The sequence below is a fragment of the Bos javanicus genome, chromosome 5, assembly GCF_032452875.1.
Source record: "Bos javanicus breed banteng chromosome 5, ARS-OSU_banteng_1.0, whole genome shotgun sequence".
Classification (NCBI taxonomy): Eukaryota; Metazoa; Chordata; class Mammalia; order Artiodactyla; family Bovidae; genus Bos; species Bos javanicus.
This window is the reverse complement of record NC_083872.1, coordinates 106,146,385-106,158,757: the sequence shown is the minus strand read 5'-3', so window position 1 is coordinate 106,158,757 and position 12,373 is coordinate 106,146,385.

The following is a 12,373-nucleotide window of genomic DNA, read 5'->3' as shown; positions in this document are numbered from 1 at the left end:
TCTTCCCAACCTACAATCTGCGTCTACACCCAGCATCCCACTTGATGCTCTGACGGTCCTGTGAGACAGGCTGTCAGGTCACTTCAAGAACTTTATATCTCAAAACTACGATGAAGAACCACCTCACACTGGTCGGAAGAGCCATCATGCAAAAATCTACAAATAATAAATTCTGGAGAAAAAGGAACCCCCCTACACTGTTAGTGGGGATGTAAATTGGTGCAGCCATTATGGAGAGCAACATGGAAGTTCCTCAAAAAACTAAACATAAAATTGCCGTATGATCTAGCAATCCCACTCCTGGGCATATATGTGGAGAAAACTATAATTTGAAAAGATACACGAACCCTATGTTCCTAGCAACACTATTTACAATAGTCAAGACGTGGAAGCAACTTAAATGTCCATCAACAGATGAATGGATAAAGAAGATGTGGTACATATATGTACAATGGAATACGACTCAGTCATAAAAAAAGTGAAATAATGCCATTTGTGGCAGCATGGATGGACCTAGAGATTATCATACTAAGTGGAGTAAATCGGACAAAGACAAATATCACAGGATATCACTTCTATGTGGACTCTCACATATGACGCAAATGGATTTATTTACAAAACGGAAACAGACCCACAGACATAGAGAGCGGACTTGTGGTTGCCGAGGTGGAGGCAGGTTGGGAAGGGATGGACTGGGAGTTTGGGATTAACAAGTGCATGTATATATATATAAACCATGTATATTAACATATAAGCGTATGTATAACTGAACCACTTTGCTATACACCAGACACTAACGCACAGTGTAAATCCACTGTAGTTCAATAAAATACCCTTAAAAAGCTCATCACCGCTCAGTCAAGAATCAATACCTCCCAAGGTGTCCTCCCAAGTCCCCCCAAGGGCCTTTATTTTGGGAAGGCTACCATGACCAAATCTTCCCTGATAGCTCAGTTGGTAAAGAATCTGCCTGCAATGCAGGAGACCCTGATTCAATTCCTAGGTCAGGAAGATCCCCTGGGGAAGGGATAGGCTACCCACTCTAGTATTCTTGGGCTCTGCTTGTGGCTCAGCTGGTAAAGAATCTGCCTGCAATGTGGGAGACCTGGATTTGATCCCTGGGTTTGGAAGATCCCTTGCAGAAGGGAAAAGCTACCCACTCCAGTATTCTGGCCTGGAGAATTCCATGGACTGTATAGTCCATGGAGTTACAAAGAGTAGGACATGACTGAGCGACTTTCACTTGCCATGACAAGAAAAATAAGCTGAAATGTCTGCCTTGGGAAGGAGAAATTGAAACATCTCTTTTGGGAGGATAAAGATGGAAGAGGAGGTGAGTGACCCCATGGGAGGTTTTGATACTTGACTGAGAGGTGATGAAGTTCTTAAAGAACTTTCCAAAATAAAGGCCCTTGGGAGGACTTGTCATCTGCACCTGCTGCTCCTGCCAGTGAACCCCAAGCTTCCAGTGACCTTGTAAATCTGTAATTACTGACACTGACGGGTCGGCAATGGCTGTGGATGAGAAGGATAGGCATCTGGGTATTATTTACTTGACTTTTGGAAAAATAAGCTTTGACTTTCAAATGCATACCATTCAACTTTGCCACCTAGTATCAACTTACTGCAGAGCTTGAAGGGCTTCCCTGGTGGCTCAGCTGGTTAAAGAATCTGCCTGCCAGGTTCAGTCCCTGGGTCGGGAAGATCCCCTTGGAGAAGGAAACAGCTACTCACTCCAGTATTCTTGCCTAGGAAATCCCATGGACAGAGGAGCCTGGCGAGCTACATACAGTCCATGGGGTTGCAAAAGAGTGGGATACGACTTACTGACTAAACTGCTACCACTACAGAGCTCGAAAGCTTTTTTGAAAAATAACAATTGTTTAAGTGTGTTTGATGAAAATGATATCTGAGTGCTTGCTCAGCATAGGGGTTTAACATTTTTCAAGAAGGTATACGTCATGCTGGATAGGAATTCTGAAGAGGCTTGCAGGGTATATCTGTGTGTGAGTGGGGGTGCTCTGCTACTTGCTGACTGAGAGGAAGCTGTCATGAGAATGTGGAAGGAGTGGCTGGGGGCGAGGAGAACCAGGAGACGGAGGACGTCTTAGGAAACAGCATCCCTGGAGGGCAAAGGCTTTAGGGCGGGGCCAGCCCTGCGAGTGCACAGTCATGCCCTGCACCCTGTCGTCTGTGGCTGGTACTTGGGCACCATCTAAGACAGTGAGAGGAGCTGAGCGCTGGGAGGACACCCACAGCCAAGCGCTGGAGCACAGGGGAGCTTTAGGGCTGTGAAACTGTTCTCAGAGAGACTGCAATGGTGGACACACACCCACATAGAATTCACGACCCAAGGAGCGAACCCTCATGTAAACTCAAGACCTTTGTTAGTCATCACATCTCAATATTGCTTCAATGATTGTGACAAATGCAATACTTAATGCAAGATGCTGGTAGTAGAGGAGATTATGTGCTGGGGGAGGTATATGAAAGCTCTCTGCTCAATTTTGTTGTTAACTTATGTGTGTATGCTCAGTCGAGCAGTTGTGTCCGACTCTTTGGGACCCCATGGACTGTAGCTCACCAGGCTCCTCTGTCCATGGGACTCTCCAGTCAAGAATACTTGAGTGGGTTGCCGTTTCTTCCTCCAGGGGCTGTTTCCGACCCAGGGATCGAATCTGCCTCTCTGATGTCTCCTGCATTGGCAGGCAGATTCTTTACTACTGAGCTGTCTGGGAAGTCCACTGTTATAACTGCCCTAAAAAAAGAACGTATATTCCAAAGAATGAGAACAAAACTCAGCCATGGCATTTGCCTGAATGGGGGTCGAAATGGGATCGCCACCTGGAACAATTCATTCCAGGGTCAGAGAAATGGGGTCTGCTGAAACAGCACCCATCCGCCTGCGTTGACTCGTTACCTTTCGTGCCTTGAGATAAGACACGTTCAGTCTCTCACCTGCCCTGTCACATGGAGCAGCTTCTCCGTCGCTGTGCAGACTTATTTTTTTCTAAATCTGTGCCTGCAAACTGCGGAACCGCATCCTCCTCTCCGACCTGTGTTCCCAGCTGTCTGCTGGGGAGGTGGATGTGTGAATGAAATAATCTCTCAAGTCCCTACCGGGTGTCTCAGTCTGGCAGTGTCTCTGGGGTCAGATCCTGTCATGTCATCCATTCCCCTCCTCAATAACTCACTTTATCACTTGCTACACTTGACCTGGTCAGCTGGGAAGTGCCCACCTGCGGATGTAGACAGAGGGTTTATTGTTCTCTGCTGCTGGCCTCATTTTTCCCCTCTTGCCTTGCTTATAATGTTCACACTGGACTAGGGATCAACTCAAGCAAGAAAGATGCCTTCACTCTCTATTGTCTTTTATTTCTTCTCCGATCATTTGGTTTTAAATTACAGATGTTATTTTATTTATTGTACTACTTTATAAAATTGGAGATTTTGGTTTTTGGTGATCAGTCTGTTTAAATGATCTGTTTTTTTCTTAATTCAATTTTGGTGGGCTGTATGTTTCTAGAAACTTGCGCATTCTTTCTAGGCTGTCGAATTTGTTGGTATGTAACTGTTCATAGTGTTCCCTTGTGTTATTTGGTGTTTCTGCGGTATCAGTTGTTATGTCTCCTTTTCCATTTCTTGTTTCACTTATTTGGATTCTCTCTCTCTTCTTGGTGAGTCTGGTCAGAGATTTGCCAGTCTTGTTTATCCTTTAAATGAACCAGCTCTTGGTTTTTTCATTTTTTTAAATTGTTTTTTAAATTTCTATTTCCTCTCTGTCCTTTATCATATAGTTTTTTAAATTACAAATGCTACAGATGCTGTTAATTTAATATTGAACATCACACAAAGGATTGTGTATTTTTAACATTTAATATTATAGGTCTCTATAATATCAGTCTCAGCCCAACAGATGTGCTCAAGAGGAAATCCAAATATATAGACAGAACCCGCCTGATACATTCCCCAGTGAAATGCAAACGGCTTCTCGAATGTCACAGAACCCATGTTGCTGCTGTCTGGCCTGTGGTGGTCCGAATGAAGCTCATGTTGCAGGACAAGGAGGAGTTAAAGCCTTGCAGACGCCTTCGCTGGGGACCCTGGTCAAGGGCGGGTCACAGAAGAGCCTGACAGCGCAACATAGACTGACCCGAGGCTGCAGCTCACGTCCCCTTTCCTCTGCCACCTCCCCCCTTCCTCTTTTCCGCTGACACCCTTCTTACTGGAAGCCCTCTCCTGGCCTCCTCCACGACGGCCGGGGAGAGATAAGACAACACTGCGTGTCCCGGGCTGCGGGAGGGATTTCAGAGGGTTCACTTTGGGTGAGAAGAGAGGGGCTGCGCTGGGTCCATTCAGAGCAGAGCCAGAGACTGGGGTCAGGCTTGCTGGGGAAGCGGGGAGAGGTGGGCCTGAGGGTGTGGGGGAGGGAATGGGGGAACACAGCTTGTTTTTGAGATGAGATTTTATTTTGAGATAAGACTTTATATGTTTTTGTATAAAAACAAAAGATTTCATTTATTTTTTAAAATTAATTTTTTATCGGAGTCTAATTGCATTCCAATGCTGAGTTAGTTTCTGCTGTGCAGCAAAGTGAATCAGCCGTACGTATACACACATCCCCTCCCTTTGGGATTTCCTTCCCATCTAGGTCGCTCGGAGCACTGAGTAGAGTTCCCTGGGCTATATGGTAGGTTCTCATTAGTTACCTATTTGATACATGGTATCCAGAGTGTATATGTGTCAGTCCCAGTCAGACAGGGATGACTCCAGAGTGTGTCATCCAGACAGAAGTAAATCAGTAAAAGGAAAAGGGTATAAATGATCTTACTTGCACAAGAGAGACACAGACATAGAGAACAAACATGGAAACCAAGCGGGGAAGGCAGCATGGGATGGACTGGGGTAGCCAGCTTTTGAATAAGGATTCTCAGTATTTGTTGCTGTTGCTGTTCAGTTGCCAAGTCGCGTCCGACTCTTGCGACCCCGTGGACTGCAGCACACCAGGCTTCCTGTCCATCACTGTCTCCCGGAGTTTGCTCAGACTCAAGTCCATTGAGTCAGTGATGCCATCCAACTGTCTCATTCTCTGCCGCCTGAGGATTCTCAATATAAAGTTTGTCAATTTGTTACCCTGACCCCCACCAACAAATCTCACTTAAAAAAAAAAAAAGAAGTTTATAATTTGAAGTGGTGCTTTCCTGAGCTCTGTGTCCTGTGAATCCCCAGGGATAGCAGGTGCGCAGGGCATGGCGGGGACCTGGGGGGATGGGTGGTCAGCTTGCAGACAGATGCCACCTTCTATCTGGACCCCCGTGTGAGGAAGATTGGGAAGCCCCATTCCAAGGTCATCACACTTGCTCCAGGTATAAAAACAGCCCTAGGGATAAAGTGCTTTCTCACACCTACTCGGGCCCGAGCCCCTGTGTAAGCCCAAGGAGGAGGCGAGGGCAGTGTCCCAGCAGATTTTCAGCAGTGTCTCCAAGGTGATCCACACTGAAGCCGGGACTGGCCCGCATGCCCTAGGTCTCATGTAATAACAAAGCTCCACCCTTAACATTTACAAAGGGCTTTCTAAATGGAATAGTCTGACAGAACATCCTCACATCCATTCTCTCTCTCTCTTTTCTTGGCTACTCTGCAGCATATGGATTTCTAGTTCCCTGATCAGGGATTAAACCTGCGGCCCCTGCATTGGAAGCTCAGAGTCTTATCCACTGGACCGCCAGGGAAGCCCCTCTTACATGCATTCTCTTATCTGATCTTCAGAACCACTCCGTGGGAGAGTAGGAATCCCATTTGATGTCTGAAGAAACCAAGGATCAATCTGGGACTTACGCAAGGTTTTATGTTTCCTCTGAGGCACAGCCGGGAGACAGACCCTGGCCTTCTTGCTCTGAATTCAGAGCTCTGCCAAAGATACCCCCTTGCCCCATATCTGCTGTGTGTTCCCATTTTCAGGGACTTTAACCGAGTGGCTGGGGTGGGAACATGGTGGGCAGAGAGCAGTGGCAGGGAGAGCTGGAGGGATCTGGTACCCTGGAATTAGGCTCTGCAGGAGGAACTTGGAATGTTTTCTCTCTTTTAGGTGGGGAAGAGGGATTCCCAGGTGGCACCAGTGGTAAAGAACCTGCCTGCCAATGCAGGAGACATAAGAGACCAGGGTTCCATCCTTGGGTTGGGAAGATCCCCTGAAGAAGGGCATGGCAACCCACCTCAGTATTCTTGTCTGGAGAATACCTGTGGACAGAGGAGCCTGTTGGGCTATAGTCTATGGGGTCACAAAGAGTCAGACATGACTGAGCACACACACACAGGTGGGGAAGAAGGAGAAAGGTCTAGAAGCCTTGGTTATCCTGCTTGCTAAACTTTGCTGGGCTGCTATCTCCTCCTAACCCCTCCTACTCTGCTCTTTTGACCAGAACCAGAGAGAAGACAAGGATGCTTGTCAAGCTGGGATTGTGTCCAGGGAAGAACAATGGGAACTGTGAACTGCAGAGTTGCTTTGTGTGTGTGTGTGTGTGTGTGTGTGTGTGTGCGTGTGTGTGTGCACGGTCTGCCTGATCTGATTGGCACTTGCAGGCTGCCCATCGGAACCCAGCCCGCCCTCGCAGGATGCCTGGGGCTTGTCACGCAGCCCACGTCGGAGAGCAGACATCCTGGTGCCCACTCACCTCCTCGGAGCCTGTGACCCAGGCCAGTCCACCGGGTTTGGGATGCCGCACATCCGGGCCTGTGTTATCTCGGGGTCCTGGGACTCCTTGGCCCCCCTGCCCAGCCTCCTCCCCTCCCGGTGGACACGTAGCCACCGCACACTTCTTGGAGGGCTATTTCTAGCTGAGGGGGCTGGTGATTCAGCCCAGCCTGTCAGGTCAGGTTGTCTGCGTGCTGCAGCTGGGATGGGCGGCCTGACGTGCTTGGGTTCAGCAGAAAGCAGGATGCGGGGGCTTCCGGAGAAAGGCATCCCCCTGGGCTGCTGGAGGTCACAGCTGCTGACACGTGGGGGTGGGGCAGGCAGGATGCTCCTGCCGCACGATGGGGAGGGGCGGGGAGTCCACAGGGCGAGGCGAGAAGCCAGCCGCCTGGCACCTCTGTGCTCTGACCCCCTGCCCCGTCTCCCTGCGGGAATCACTTGTCTTCAGTGTGGCTTGGAGTGAGCAGAGATCTGTGGTTGAAGGAAGGTCCTGGGGTTCGACAGTTTGGGCCAGAACCCGAGCTCTGCACCATCAAGCCATTTCCCCACTCTGAGACTTGGTTCTCTCATCTGTCAAAAAAGAGGTTAAACCTACTGCAGGGCACAGGGAATTCTGCTCAATATTATATAGCAACCTAAATGGGAAAAGCATTTGAAAAAGAATAGATGCATGAGTATGTATAACTGGGCTTCCCAGATGTCTCAGTGGTAAAGAATCCTGCCAAGCAGAAGACACAGATTCCCTCCCTGGATTGGGGATGATCCCCTGGTGTAGGAAATGGCAACCCACTTCAGTATTCTTGCCTGGGAAATCCCATGGATAGAGGAGCCTGCCAGACTACAGTCCATGGGGTCGAAAAGAGCTGGACACGGCTGAGCGACTAAACCACCATCACCATATGCAAGACTGAATCACTTTGCTATACACCTGAAGTTATCACTACACTGTTAATCAACTATATTTCAATATAAAAGGAAAAGTGTTTTTTAAAAAAGAAACCATAATTATACCTGTGTCTTTAGATGGTCAATAAGATTTAATACAATGGGTACACAGTCTCATGGGAAGGGGCCACGTAGCCCTGCTTGGTAGATGGTTAGTTTTTCTTGCCACTGGTAGTTCCTTTTCCAAACTCCAGCCTCCTACTGTAGATCCAGGTGGGAACCGTCCGACCATTCCCACCTGGATCTTGCCTGCAGTCATAATTCCTCACAAGTGACCTTCAGAGCCGCTGTCATTTCAGAGTTACTGCCGATGCCTGTCACATATTGGAGCTTGTTGTTTTTGTTTGGTTGTTGTTCAGTCTCTAAGTCGTGTCCGACTCTTTACAACCCCATGGACTGTGCAGCACGCCAGGCTCCTCTGTCCTCCGCTATCTCCCGGAGTTTGCTCAAATTCGTGTCCATTGAGCTAGTGATGCCATCCAACCATCTTATCCTCTGTCGCCCTCTTCTCTTCTTGACCTCAGTCTTTCCCAGCATCAGGGTCTTCTCCAGTGAGTCAGCTCTTCACATCAGGTGGCCAAAGTATTGGAGCTTTAGCTTCAGCATCAGTCCTTCCAATGAATATTCAGCGTTGATTTCCTTTAGGATTAACTGTTTTGCCCTTGCAGCTAAGGAACTCTCAAAAGTCTTCTCTAGCACCATAATTTGAAAATATAAATTCTTTGGTGCTCAGCCTTCTTTAAGGTCCAACTCTCACATCCGTACATGACTAGTGGAAAAACCATAGCTTTGACTACACAAACCTTTGTCAGCAAAGTGATGTCTCTACTTTTTAATATGCTGTCTAGGTTTGTCATAGTTTTTCTTCCAAGGAGCAAGCGTCTTTTAATTTCATGGCCGCAGTCACTGTTAGGATCTTATTAAGTATTTACGGAATGAAGGGATGCGTTCCTCCTGAGCCTGATATAAGGGCAGGGCACTGAACTGGGAAGGAAAACAAACACAAAGCGAAAGCCTGGGTTCAAGTCCCTGCTGCCCCCATGGCCAGTAACATCACCACCCACATCAGCGAGATGGCCCCATTTCAGCGCCCCCTCCCTGGCGCACTCTCTGCCCAGCCTTGTCCCCAGGGTGTGGCAACAGGTAGGCCAAGGGTATGGCTCCTTCTAGGCAGATTATCCTTCATCTCCAGTGACTTCCCAAAGAAGGAAATGAACGAACAGTTAAATAAAGGGAATAACTGAAGACCCTCCTCTGAGAGGCCGGAGTAGAACCCATCTGGTCTCTCCTCCTTCCAGCCTGGCCTTGATTCCCACCAGGTATCTAAGGAGGCAGAGAGAAGGGAAGGAAGAAAGGGAACTTAGTGGCTGAGAAGAGCCTGGTGTGACGTACTCCATGATGTTCCTAGCTATGATTTATGTATTCCTTCTTCTAAAGAGCTCCAGCCACTAGTGTGTCAGAACCCCAGGGTGTACACCTCCGAGAAACAAGGCCTTTTGGTAATTGACTCACGTGTGAGATTTCATTCCCAGGGCTGGAGTGAAGAGGAAGTCTTCAGCTCCCTGATGTTTGTTCTTAATTATCAGGAATGAGGAGAGGAAAAAAGGAGAGTGGAGGAAGCAAGATTTCCAGAAAGAGGGTGTGAAGAACCATTCCCAACACTGCAGAGAGGACACACAAGCTCAGGGATCAGGCTTTGCGATTTTTCATTCTTGATTTTGCAAAGAGTTCTTTCTAAAGAGTAGGACTGGAAACCAGATTGTGTGGACTGAAGGCAAGATAAATGAGGGGATGAAAGTGGAGAGTGTGGACATTCCTTTAAAGTGTGGAGAAACATTAATAGGAAGAGCCACAGGGTGATGGTCTAGGCTAATTAGTTAAGAAACTCAAGAGAAAAAGTGATTGATTTATCAAATCACAAAAAGAAAAACTTTACAGGAATACCACTGCCATTTGGATCATTTGTTCCACTCATAAGGCTTTCTTTGTGGAAGGGCTTACAGGGCTAATCCATCCATTACTGTTTTCTCCAATCAAGGAAGGAGATGAGAAATCAGGGGCTATTTTTAAATTCTGGGTTCAAACTGCAAAACTATAAAACTCCTAGAAGATAATATGGTTGAGAAAATGTAAGTGACCTTGGGTTTGGCAATGACTTTTTAGATACCAGTCATTACAGTGAAAACTTTGGTTCTGAGAAAGATAAAGTCAAGAGAAGCTGCAGACTGGAAGAAAATGTTTGCAAAAGGCACATCTGAAAAAGGACTGTTAGCTAAAATATACAAAGAAATCTGAAGACTCATCAATAAGAAAACAAACAACAATTAAAAAATAGGCATAAAATCTGAACAGACACCTCACACAAAGATTCTATACAGATGCCAAATAAACATTCAGAAAGATACTCCACGTCATATGTCATCAGGGAAAGGCAAATTAAACCAACAATAAGATACCACTACACACCTGTACACTACACACTTATTAGATTGGTATTCAGAATTGACAATGCCAAATACTGCCGAGAACATGGAGCAATAGGAATTCTCACTCACTGCTGGTGGGAATGGCAAAATGGTGCTACCACTTTGGAAAACAGCTTGGCAGTTTCTTGCAAGATTAAACATACTCTTACCCCGTGTGTGTGTGTGCCAGTCGCTTCAGTCATGTCTGACTCTGTGCGACCCCATGGACTGCAGCCTGCCAGGCTGCTCTGACCATGGGGAGTCTCCAAGCAAGAATACTGGAGTGGGTTGCCCTACCCTCCTCCAAGGGATCTTCCAGTGCTAAAAATAAATATGCTATCAAGCCATGAAAAGACACAGAGGAACCTTCATTGTCTAGTATTAAGTGCAAGAAGCCAATCTGAAAAAGGCCACATACTGTGTGATTCCAGCTATGTGAGTTTTTGGAAAAGGCAATGCTATGGAGACAGTGAAAGATCAGTTATTTCCAGGGTTTGGGGGTGGAGAGATGAATAGGCAGAGCAGAGAGGATGTATCCCTGGGTTTAAACTGCATATTTCTTGGGCTTCCTAGGTGGCTCAGATGGTAAAGAATCCACCTGCCAATGCAGGAGACTCGGGTTCGATTCCTGGGTCAGGAATATCCCCTGGAGGAGGAAATGGCAACCCACTCCAATATTCTTGCCTGGAAAATCCCATGGATAGAGGAGTTTGGCAGGCTGCACAGTCTATGGGGTTGCAAAGAGTTGGATATGACCGAGCACACAGGCAAGGCTGTAAAAATACTCTAATGATGAGTATCTGTCACTTGATCCCTGTGTCCAAACCCATAGAATCTGTAACAACATCAGAAGTGAACTCTGGTGAAAACTATGGACTTTGGATGATCATGTGTCAATATGGTTCATCAATTGTAACAAATGTACCACTCTGGTGTGGGATATTGATCAAGGAAAAGGCTATGCATGTTGGGCCACTCCAGTGTTCTTGCCTGGAGAATCCCAGGGACGGGGAAGCCTGGTGGGCTGCCGTCTATGAGGTTGCACAGAGTCGGACACGACTGAAGTGACTTAGCAGTAGCAGTAGCGTGCATGTTGGGGGCAGGGAGGATGGGAAATCTCTGCTTCTTCATCTCAATTTTGCTGTGAACCCAAAACTGGCATCAAAAAATAAACTCTTAAAAGATTTCCTTCTTCAAACGTCCATGTACCTTATAGCCTGATAAGTTTGGCAAAACCAGAGGATTCGATTTAGAAAATAAAAAGCAATTGCCATGTGCAGTGGTAATATTTGCTGTTTGATACACAGCTTCAGCACATACACTTTTAAAATACATTTTTATTGAGGAGTGTTGCTATATGATACTTTAGCAGTAAAAAGTGATAGACATGACCTCTGCTCTCAAAGTGGTGACTGTTTAGCAGGGAAGAAAGACAATTTCAGAAGTCACATTCAGTTCAGTTCAGTTCAGTCGCTCAGTCATGTTCAACTCTTTGCGACCCCATGAATCGCATTAAGAGTTGGTAAATATTGCAATAGGGAGAAAGTGTGTCAGTGGGTCACATCCTGGCAAACAGGACAGTGAATAACCGGGAGGACATGATGAGGGCTAAACCGAGATCTGAAAGGTGAGTAACTTTGTAAACTATAGAAAAGTAGAGAGGCAAGAAAATACCCATACTCTGTCTGAGCGATAAAAGTTATTTGATCACAACTCAGTGTATTTTCTTTAGATCTTCCTTTATTGAACACCTTTTTTTGTTTTGTGAGAATTTGTTACTCATAAATAACTTAAGAAAATAGAGTGAAAAAAGAACAAAGAATAAAGTAGAAAGAACAAAGCTTAAAAAAAAACCCTGCCATCTATCAATATCCACTCTTGAATGAACTTTATTGTATATATCTCCATATATAGGCTTCCCTGGTGGCTCAGTGGTAAAGAATCCGCCTGCAGTGCAGGAGACCAGGGTTCGAGCCGAGGCTCGGGAAGATCTCCTGGAGAAGGAAATGGCAACCCGATCCAGGATTCTTGCCTGGGAAATCCCCATGGACAGAGGAGCATGGTGGACTACAGTCCATGGGGTCACAAAACAGTCAGATATGACTGAGCACCACCACCACCATTTCATGTGTATCTTTATGGATAGAAGAATAGGCAGAAACATTAACAGAAGTGTTTTTACAAAAATGGAATCATACTACATATTCATGTTTTTACACAAAAATGTTTTAATTCGATATTACTTGGATTTAATGGAAGGAAACAATGG